A 10,329-nucleotide genomic window follows, 5' to 3' on the forward strand; every position below is an offset into this window, starting at 1 on the left:
GTCCCATCCACTTACGCATACAGGAGCATCTCTCCAAAATAAGAACTTTAATTAGAGAAGCGCCTCTTACTCTGCATTTCAAATTACATCATAGAAATGAGAGAGAATTAAAATTCTCAGTGTTGGAAGTGATTAAGCAAACAGGCAATACTAACCAGGTTCTGTTACAATCTGAAGCCAGATGGATTTTTAGATTAAATACTCTCACCCCTAATGGTCTTAATAAAGAAATTGATTTTTCAGCCTTTTTATGAATTTCCTCTTACATAACACATCTTTTCTCAATGTATATTTTTCTATATGGTATTTATGAACTGTATTTTGTATTTTTCTATAAAGTATTTTTCTATAAAGTATTTTTCTATGGAAAATTTATGTAAAAGGAATTTTAAAGAGGAAAGATGTAATTTATACATTTATGCATATAGAGAAATGAGTATTGTGATATTATATAAAAGAGTTTGGTTTGTTAAAATTTGCAAAATAGAAAGGAGGATATATCCCCTTTAATGAGTGACTAATGGATTAATGAGTATGATGGTATATAAGTTGTTATCGCGGGTGGTACCTTACCCCACTGATATTGACAAAATTGGAGATGGATGGTTAGAGATGGTTTATTGTGGAAAACTGTAAGTTTAAAGTCTTTTATCCCAGTATACTGTTTATTAGGAATGCCTCAGAGTAAAAATTATTGTGGTTATTTGTAGAGACATTGGCCGGAATAAGATATTCTCGAAACGAGCTGAAAGTGACATGGCTGGCGGAGCTCGTAGCCATTCATCTGGAATTGCCGCCCGTGTTCTCCCCGCCTGCAGGGGAACAAGCAGCTTTCATTCACAAATGGTCTTTTGATTGCATATGCTCCGTAGTGGGCAACTGTGGACAAAAAGAAAATGGGACTTGACATTATACACTGATATTCTGAATGCATTTTGTGATTGGGACTTTGTAATTTATTGATAATTGACTTGATATGTTTGGGTGTCTTACCTATAAAATTAACTGACGTATTGTTAGACGGAAGGTGTGTTAACTCCACTCCTTTGTGTACCTCCCTGAGTGTGAGCTCTCGACTAGTTGGTGTTATTGCAGGAGGTTTCCTTCCTATTTGTTTGGGTATTAATTTTGAAGCCTGAAATTTGACTGAAATTGAGTTTAGTGGATTCCAGGGCTTTGAGTGAAAGAATAGGTTTTGTGATATATAGGACCATGTCATCCGCGAAGAGGCTGATTTTGAATTTGTGACCATTTATATTGACTGTATGTATATTATGGATTCTGCCAGCGGTTCTATAGGCAAAGTGAAGAATACAGGGGAGAGAGGGCAGCGCTGTCTAGTGCCCTTGGTAAGTTTTAAATCCCTGGAGCTTAGTCCATTGAGCTTAATTTGAGCTTTGGGGTTTGCATAAAATAGTTGTATTGTCTGGAGAAAGTTTGAACCGAATCCCGTAACAGATAGGAGGTATTTTGGTTCAAGCCTTTTGAAGGCTTTTTCTTCATCGAGGGATAAGACGGTGGATATGATGCAATTTAACTGCAATACTTAATGATGTTAAGTGTTTTACAAATGTTACCAGTTATGTTCCTATTAGGCATGAATCCAGTTTGGTCAGGGGAGATAAATTGAGTTATGAATTAATCGGTTTGCTAGGATGGTTGACATAATTTTTGCATCTTGATTTAATAAACCAATAGGTCTGTATGAAGATGGGCAGGTTGTGTTTTTACCTTTTTTTAGGGATGATAATTATTGATGATTCAAACCAGGTCTGGGGGATCATTTGGTTTACCAAAACTGAATTACATGTGTCTCTGAGAGGGCCTGAAAGAAGGTGGGAGAATCTCTTAAAACATTTTGAAGGAAAGCCATCTCTCCCCGGGGCCTTATTATTTTTTTAATTTTTTGATAGTTTTGGTTACTTCTTTCATGGTTATCAGCTGATCCGTGAAATCTCTGTAGGTTGGATGAATTTTCTACAGCATATTTAGGGAGGAAAAATAAGATTTAATTGCTAGTTCTGGGAGGTTATCTAAATTATATAGATTTGCATAGAATTCAGAAAATATGTCTAGAATTCCTTTTAAATTAGATGTAATTAGGCCATTTTGTTTTTTATTGGACATGATTACATTTGAGGATACTTTTTTTTGACTTTCCATGCCAATAGACAGAGTGATTTAGGACTGTGGTGACAATATTTTTGTTTGGTAAATGCCAGGTTTCTCTGCACAGTTGATATTTTTAGGGCTTCAAGCTTTTTCCTCTCTATGGTTAATTGTTTGTGTATCATGGGACTATAATATTTTTTATGTCTTGTATTTTGGCCATTATTTCTAACTTGTAGCTTTCCCTTTTCTTTTTATAGAAAGAAGCTAAAGATATAAATTTGCCTTGGACAACAGCCTTCATGGCATTCCAGATGACTCCTTGGGATACTTCACCAGCTTTATTAATCTCAAAATAATTTTTAATCTCTGACTCTATTTCACTTACTATTTTTGATCTAACAAAAGGGTCCTATTAAGAGCCAACTGTGTGTTTTCCATTATTTCCCCCCTCATTAGCAGTTGACACTCGGTCCAGGTATGGTCTGACCATATTTTAGAGCCAATATTTGCTGAGGTAATTTGTTGAAATAGATTTTGGGGTGCCAAACTATAGTCAATTCTTTTTTTTAAATGAATTTAAATTTTATTACAAGTAGGAGAGTGGACAGTATTGTAGTAACCTTAAGAACAGTAAACCATACATGATTTTACATAATTATGGATGATAAACAATGAGAGTAATAAACAGTGCATAGAGTAATACAAACAAAATGAACAAAATGAAAATCAGTTACATAAGAGTAAAGAGCAAAGGGTATAATATATGACTATAAACTATTTCTTTTCTCCTTATTACTTATGTGTACTCAGCATTTCTATTCAACATTCTAAAATTTGACTAATATTAATTCACTTCAAGAATAACCATTCTTCATATTTTCTTAAATTTCTGCTACTCAGCGTTTTCTATTCAGCATTCCAAAATATTAACTTTAGAATTAATCCAGTTCAACAAAAGGCATTTTTAGTTTTCCTTAAATTACTACCACTTATTCTAAAAAAGAAGCCTATTTTTTCTAAAATTGTAAGATTGGTCTGTTATATGAAAAGGAAGCTAATTTTCCATAAACACCTATTCATACTTTGCCACTACTAGGTAAAATATTTTTGTGATTCAGCGCTAGGAAAAACTTTAAACATTTCCTGTTCAACCTTATGTTCAGCCTCATACTATTTAATATGTTAATTCATTGATTTAACTATTTAGCTGAACAATTAATCTATTTTAATATTGATTGTGTATTCTAAATTTTATAAATTGATGTTGTATATATAAAGAAATCCATCTGAACATTAAAAACCAGCAATTATTATAAACAACAGTGTGTTTAAATTTCAAAATAGATCTTCCGTCAGTCTCCATTTTTATTTCTTTTCTTCATGGTTTCTCCCAGTTTGCATGCGTTGAGTTGATTCTAATAATTTGCTCAGTGTCCAAAAAGCTGTAGATTCCTTGGATCATCTCATTGTGGAAGGCCTCCTCAGTCAAAGTGACCATGCACCCTCAGACAGTCTTGTTCTGGCCCTCAGAGAACACTCTCTAAATCCAAATCGGTCAAATCGGTTTCTCGGATTCCACAAGGCCCTAAATTATTACTTTCAATTTCCATTTCCCAAATTCCCATTCTCTGGCCTACTCTTATTGGTGTGCTTGTATATAATGTTTGAACTGATTCAACTTTTTCTTGTATCTCTCTGGATTGTTTCTGCTGTGTTTTAGTTTCTTGTGATCTGGAGAGTAAATCTGGAAAGTCTTCCCTTATTCCTGTAAGAAATTCTTGAACAGTCTCATCAATTTGTCGTGGTTTAGTTAGTAGTTCTTTATGTTCCTGTACTGATTCTTGACTCATCTGTAGGTTGTATGCTATTAATGTGTGGTCTATAACCGTAATAAAGATTGATTGACTCTCATCAGTTTGCTGCTCATGATTTAAAATGTTCTTAAACTTGTGCTTTAGTTCCATGAACAAAGTTTTAAATCATCTTGTAAGAGAGGAGATAATTTTTTTGAGATATTTTATCTATGACTTCTAAACTTGGTTTGGCTTTAATCTTTTTCATAGTTACAACCATTTGAATACACCAAAATTAATAAGATTGGTAAGAAAAAAGAGAAGTTGGTTCATTCTTCAAGCTAATAAGTAAGAATTATATAAGTGTAATAATTCAAAAGTTCATTTTCTCTCAGCCAGTAGATGGCAATAAAGTTCAATAAAATTGAATCTACAATGTTGCTGAGAATCTTCAGTTCAGGCAGCCATTTTAATGGGAAAGAATAAAAACATTTTTAAAAGATTATTTCCGGCAGAAGTCCAGCAATTATATATTCCCAGTTTATTATAGTTCAGTAGAAGAGTTTAATATACTGTAGTGCAAAACCAGGAAGTTGCTCAGAATATGAGGTGATTTAGAGTCTATTGCGCAATTTCTTTTCAGAGACTGAGGAGAAAATAAAAACATAAAAGGAAAAGCAGATAATATCCAGAATGTTGACACTGTTTCTAACTATGTTTATCATTTCAGCTTTAACAGTCTAATCCAAATTATGCTTTAGATTTTAAAGTCAGAATAAGCCATAAATAATTACATTTGACTTAAAAAAAATAATTTCTAACAACGGTCCAGCATATTTAATATACTGTAGTCCAAAAACAGCAGGTTGTTGTAGTCAAATCAAAACAAGTAAGTTCAAAATATGAGGCAATTTAAAGTCTGCTGCGCAATTTTTCAAAAACTGAGAAGTAAATCAAAACATAAAGGGAAAAATAGATAATGTCCAGGTAATGTCCAGGCACACATGGGACTGTGCATGTGCAGGCCTGCTGACTTTGGAGAATTCCATAGCTCAAAAACGCTAGGTGGCGCCCTCACCTCTCTGTGCATGCACAGCAATCTTTCCCACCGAAAACGGCCCCTAAGAGACAGGGTGCCCCCGACATACCCTCAGTCCTCTTTCACCACTGTACTACAAGGTAAGAACCAAGAGTGTTAGCGGGGAAGGAGGGAGGGCATATGTGCCTGCACGGAAGACCTAGATGAACAACAGTTACAGGTAAGTGCAACACTATTTTTTATTCACCGTCTTCCTGTGCAGTCCCACATGAGAGAATAAAAATCTTAAATACCTGGGTGGAGGTAGCTATCACATAAAGATCAATTTCAGGACTGCTGCGCCCCCTGCTATCTCCCTTCTGTCCAGGATGTCCAATGCGTAGTGCTTGACAAATGTGTCAGCTGAGGCCTACGTCACCACCTTGCAGATGTCTTGAAGTGGGACACCTTTCAGGAGAGTCACTGATGACGCTTGGGACCTAGTAGAGTGGGCATGAACTTCTAGCAGAAAAGGTTTGTTGGCAGTCTCATAGTACAGTAAGATAGTTTGGACCACCCAGCAAGCCAAGGTTTGAGGGGTTGCCCTTCTCCCCTTCTTTTCGCCTGAAAAACACATGAACAAGTGAGAATCTACTCTGGTTTTATGAGATCCAAATAAAAGATAATCACCCTACGTACATCTAGCGAATGCAGAGCTTTCTCTGCTTCCGAAGCCTGGCTGTAAAAAAACAGTGATAAGGATATTTCTTGAGACAGGTGAAAACTAGAGACTACTTTTGGTAGGAACTCCACCTTGGTCCTCAGAACCACTTTCTCAGCACGAACCTTTAAATAGGGAGGTCCACAAGATAGCGCAGCCAATTTCCCTACCCTTCTGGCCAAAGTAATGGCCACTAAAAAGGCTACCTTCATAGAGAGGAGACGTAATGAACATGTAGCCAAAGGTTCAAAAGGTTTGGACATAAGTTGAGTCAAAACCAAGGGTAACAACCACTGTGGAACAATAGCTCTAACTGGGGGAAACTGATTGTTTAAACCTTTCAAAAATAACTTAGCAGTGTAATGAGAAAACACCGTCTTTCGGTCAATTGGGGGATGAAATGCAGAGATGGCTGCTAAATACACCTTTATCGAGGAATTAGACAACCCTTATTGTTTAAGCTCCCAAAGAAAATCTAGAACCTCAGACAAAGGGAAAAGGGAATGATCTAAATTCTTCTCCTAGCACCAAGCACTAAATTTGTTCCACTTAATAGTGTAGGACTGGCAGATGGACAGTCGCCTTGCATTCTGCAACACATGAGTCACCCCTACAGAAAAGGCTTGTCCTGACTGATCATTTGAGTGTGTCTATCTTGTGGTGGAACACTCCCTTCCAGGACAACAGGTCTGGTCTCACCGGGAAGCTGTATATTCAAGTCTGTAACTGCAGGAGAGCATGGAACCATGGTTGACATGGCCAAAACGGGGCTATCAGGATATCCCGTCCACCTGAATGTTGCTGAGGACCTTGGCCAGCAGAGAAAACGGAGGAAACATGTAAATGTGGTGTCCCGACCACTTGAGTAGAAACGCATCCCCAAGAGACCCACAGCCTAGGCCGCCTCTGGAACAAAAACTGGGGGCCTTGCGATTCTCCTCTGAAGCAAAAAGGTCTACATCGGGAAAACCCCATTTGGAGAAAACGGGATATAAGTAGGTGTCCTGAAGGGACCACTTGTGGTTGTCTTCTTGCAACTGCTCAAGTGATCTGCTACTGTGTTGTCTATACCAGGGATATGAACAGCCTGCAGCCACACTGATTGATTTGTGGCCCAAGTCCAGATTCTCACTGCCTTGTTGCACAGAGTCACGGATGCCATGCCCCCCTGCTTGTTCATGTAAAACATAGTAGTTGTATTGTCCATAAGTATTTGGACAGTCTTGTTCCTTATGGTATCTGAAAAGATCAAGGCACAGAACACAGCCCTCAGCCCCAGAAAATTAATATGTTCATAACTCTCAGAGACGTCCCACACCCCATGAACGTAGGAACCTTCGCAATGAGCCCCCCAGCCTAGATTAGAAGCATCCGTAGTAACAGAAACCTGAGGTTGTCTACAACCAAACTTGACACCTTTGTAAAGATTCTAATCAACGAACCACCAATCTAAGGATCTAAGGACATCCCTAGGGATGTTGAATTTCCTCTGTTGAGTGTCTCTCTCAGGGAAGAAAATGGAACTGAATCAGAGTTGTAATGGGCGCATGTGCAATCTGGCTAGAGGAACTAAGGCGGTGGTGGAGGCCATGCAACCCAACAAGGTTTGAATGAACTGGGGAGACTGAAAGCGGCATCTCTTAAGCCTTCTAATCAGAGCATTAATCTTCAGAGCCCTTTCCCGGGGCAAGAATCCTGCATCTTGGGTACCGTCCAGAACAGCCCCTATGAACTAAACAACTCAAGAAGGGATGAGTTTAGATTTTTTTTTATTAACAAATAGGCCGAAGTGGAGGCAGGTAGAGAGAGTAACAAAAACCTGTCTCCCTACATCCTTGGCTGAATGCCCAACAATCAGCCAGTCGTCAAGATAAAGGAAAATACAGCAGCCCTGGACTCTCAAATGGGCCACAACTACAGCCATGCACTTGGTGAAAACCCATGGGCAGTAGATAACCCAAAGGGCCGAACCCTGTACTGGAAAACACATGTACCATAAGAGAAGCGGAGGAACTTATGTTCCGAAAAAATTGAGATATGGAAATAGGTCTATAACAGAACCAGGAATGTGAGGGCAGTAAGGTTAGGACCGCCTGCAGGGTAAACCATCTTAAACTTACAAACTCTAATAAACTTGTTCAGATTACAAAGGTCTAAAATGGGTCTAAGACCACCATCCTTCTTTTCAACCACAAACAACTTTGAGTAAAAACCCAATAACGAGGAATGGTCAGTGACTTCCTCAATGGCTCCCTTATCCAAAAGGGCTGAGAGTTCAGCCAGCACCCCCAGTTGTGAAACTCCAGGAGTAAAAACAGGGAGTCATATGTAAGGTAACTGCAAAAATTAAACTTTATAACCAACTTGAACTATTTTTTAACCCAAACATCTGAGGTGATGCTACACCATTCAGAGAAATAAACACTCAGCCTGACCCCAAACAGTGGGTCAGGACCCTGTAATTGTCAGAACCGTTTGTGCAACAGGGGTTGCTCTTTAGTATGCTGCTGATGAGCGCCCTGCTTGTTTTTCTGATTTTGCCTCTTTCTGGAGGAGGATTGTGGGCTCTGGTTGGCTCTGATAAGCATACCCCTGGTATGGCTGAAAACAGTGCTGTTGGCCTCTTTAGAAAGATCTAGAATGAGATATAGAAGTGGAGTGCTGCTGGTAGAGCAGGAGAATGCCATAAGAGCGTGCTGTAAGTTTATCCTTTCGCTTCTTGGAGAGATAGTCACCCGTCTTCTCTGAGAATAAGGTATAGCCCTCGAAAGGGAGATCCTCCACCTTGTTCTTGGTATCCGTAGGCAGCACCGTAGTCCTCAACCATGCGTAGCAACGTAGGACAATGGCAGGTAACAGGGACCTTGCAGAGGTGTCTGCCATATTCCTGCTGGCATTGATTTGGTGGTAGGATAGGCGGACTGCTTCCTCTTGGATTACCTTCAAGAAGATCTTCTGGTTCTCAGGCAATTTAGGAACGAAGGTTCCAAAGAAGAAGTTAATAAGCCACCATCATCACCGCATAATTCACTCCAAACACAGCGGAAGTGTAAATCTTATGTCCCATCGCATCCCTCCTCCTACTTTCCTTATCAGAGGGGATGGAAAGTGAACCTTGTTTGGGCTTCGCCTGCATGCTGCATCTCCACGGTCACTAGGGACAAAGGAGGAGGGTGAAGAGAGACGAAGGGACAGAGGTCATCTTTTGTCCTATACAAGTTCTCGACCTTCCTATTAGTAGCAGAAGTAGAGGCCAGTTTTAAATTCAAACCCTTTAGCAGATAGATGAATCCCTCGATCACTGGGAAGGTGACCGCAGGGGTAGAGCTGGAGTAGATATGTTGTAAAATCTTATCCATGCACTTTGGTTCTGTGGACGTCACATTGATCTCTAAGGCCTTAGCCATACGCTGGAGTAATTCATTGTATGCTCTGAAGTCATCTGTTGGAGATGCTTCCTCTGTGGGGCCAATCTCTCCTTTGGGAGAGTTGGATGGCAATGAATCACTGGACCTGAAATGTCTGTGCTTCTCTCAACATCTGCCTCAGTCAGCTGCGGGGTTTGCCTAGATCCTGCATAAGAGTAAGCTCTCAAGGAAGGGGATCTGGACCCTCCCCTGGGTGGAAGGTCTGAGCAATAGGAACCTTTTCTGTGATGGTAAGACAGTGGTTCATCAGGTAAGTGGCCCTCCCTTGAATAACTCCTGTAGGAGTAGGGGCTCCGTGTGCATCTGTACCGTCCCCTCTGGTCCTGGGAAGATTGAGATGACCAGGAACCCCTAGAAGCCGACCTAGACCACCCCAATGGGGTGGGGTTTTTTCCATCAGGATGATGTCTTCATCCTGACTCCCTTTGGAAAGGGGAGTGCCACAGGATGACAGGTGATCACCTGAGCCTTGAGGTCTTTTACTAGTAGGCTCAGAACCAGCATCCATAGACTGTTCTGGGGGAGGTGGAGCCAAGATCACTTTCCAAGATCGCTTTCTCGTTTTTAGATGAGTGATGTTTTTGTTTCTTCTTCTTCCTTTCTAGGCTCGCCCTTGTCGATCCTGAAGATGCACTTTGTCGGGGCAGCGAACATTGATCCGAGACAGAGGTTGGTGCCTAAGGTGTCCTACTCTGGGGAGTCTTCAGACAAGGCAGCTTAGTGGCAGCATTATCCTGTCGGATCCGAGGAGATGCAGAGACCGCGATCGACGTCGAGGGTGTTCAACTCCTAGGAGTCTTTGAACCCAATGGCACCAGATCCGAGGAGATGGGCGCTGGTTCTGAGGAGCTTCGGACCGAGGTAGCAGTCAGCTCTGGCGGTGGTCTGGATTCCGAGTGGGTCGGAGAGGAGCGGGAGTGCGGTGTTTTAGATCCCGATGAACTGGGACCAGGTCGGGTAGCAGAACCGGGCGAGGCAGACTTTGCCATGGCCAGTAAATCCGTTGCCTCCATGGCATGTTTCCACGGAGAAGCTTGGTCTACCTGCCCGCTCAGCCCTAGCCTTCGAAGTGAAGGCGCAGCAATGCTTACACGTCTGTATGTTGTGGGTCTCCCCCAAACAGTACAGACAGTTCGAGTGGCCATCTGACTGGGTCATCTTCCTATCACAGGACATAATCACTTGAAAAGAGCTGTTTCTGACATTGTCGATGGACTTTCAAACAAGCAGAAGAGCTAGGAACCTCTACCGTTGGCG

The sequence above is a fragment of the Eublepharis macularius genome, chromosome 1 (assembly GCF_028583425.1).
Source record: "Eublepharis macularius isolate TG4126 chromosome 1, MPM_Emac_v1.0, whole genome shotgun sequence".
Classification (NCBI taxonomy): domain Eukaryota; kingdom Metazoa; phylum Chordata; class Lepidosauria; order Squamata; family Eublepharidae; genus Eublepharis; species Eublepharis macularius.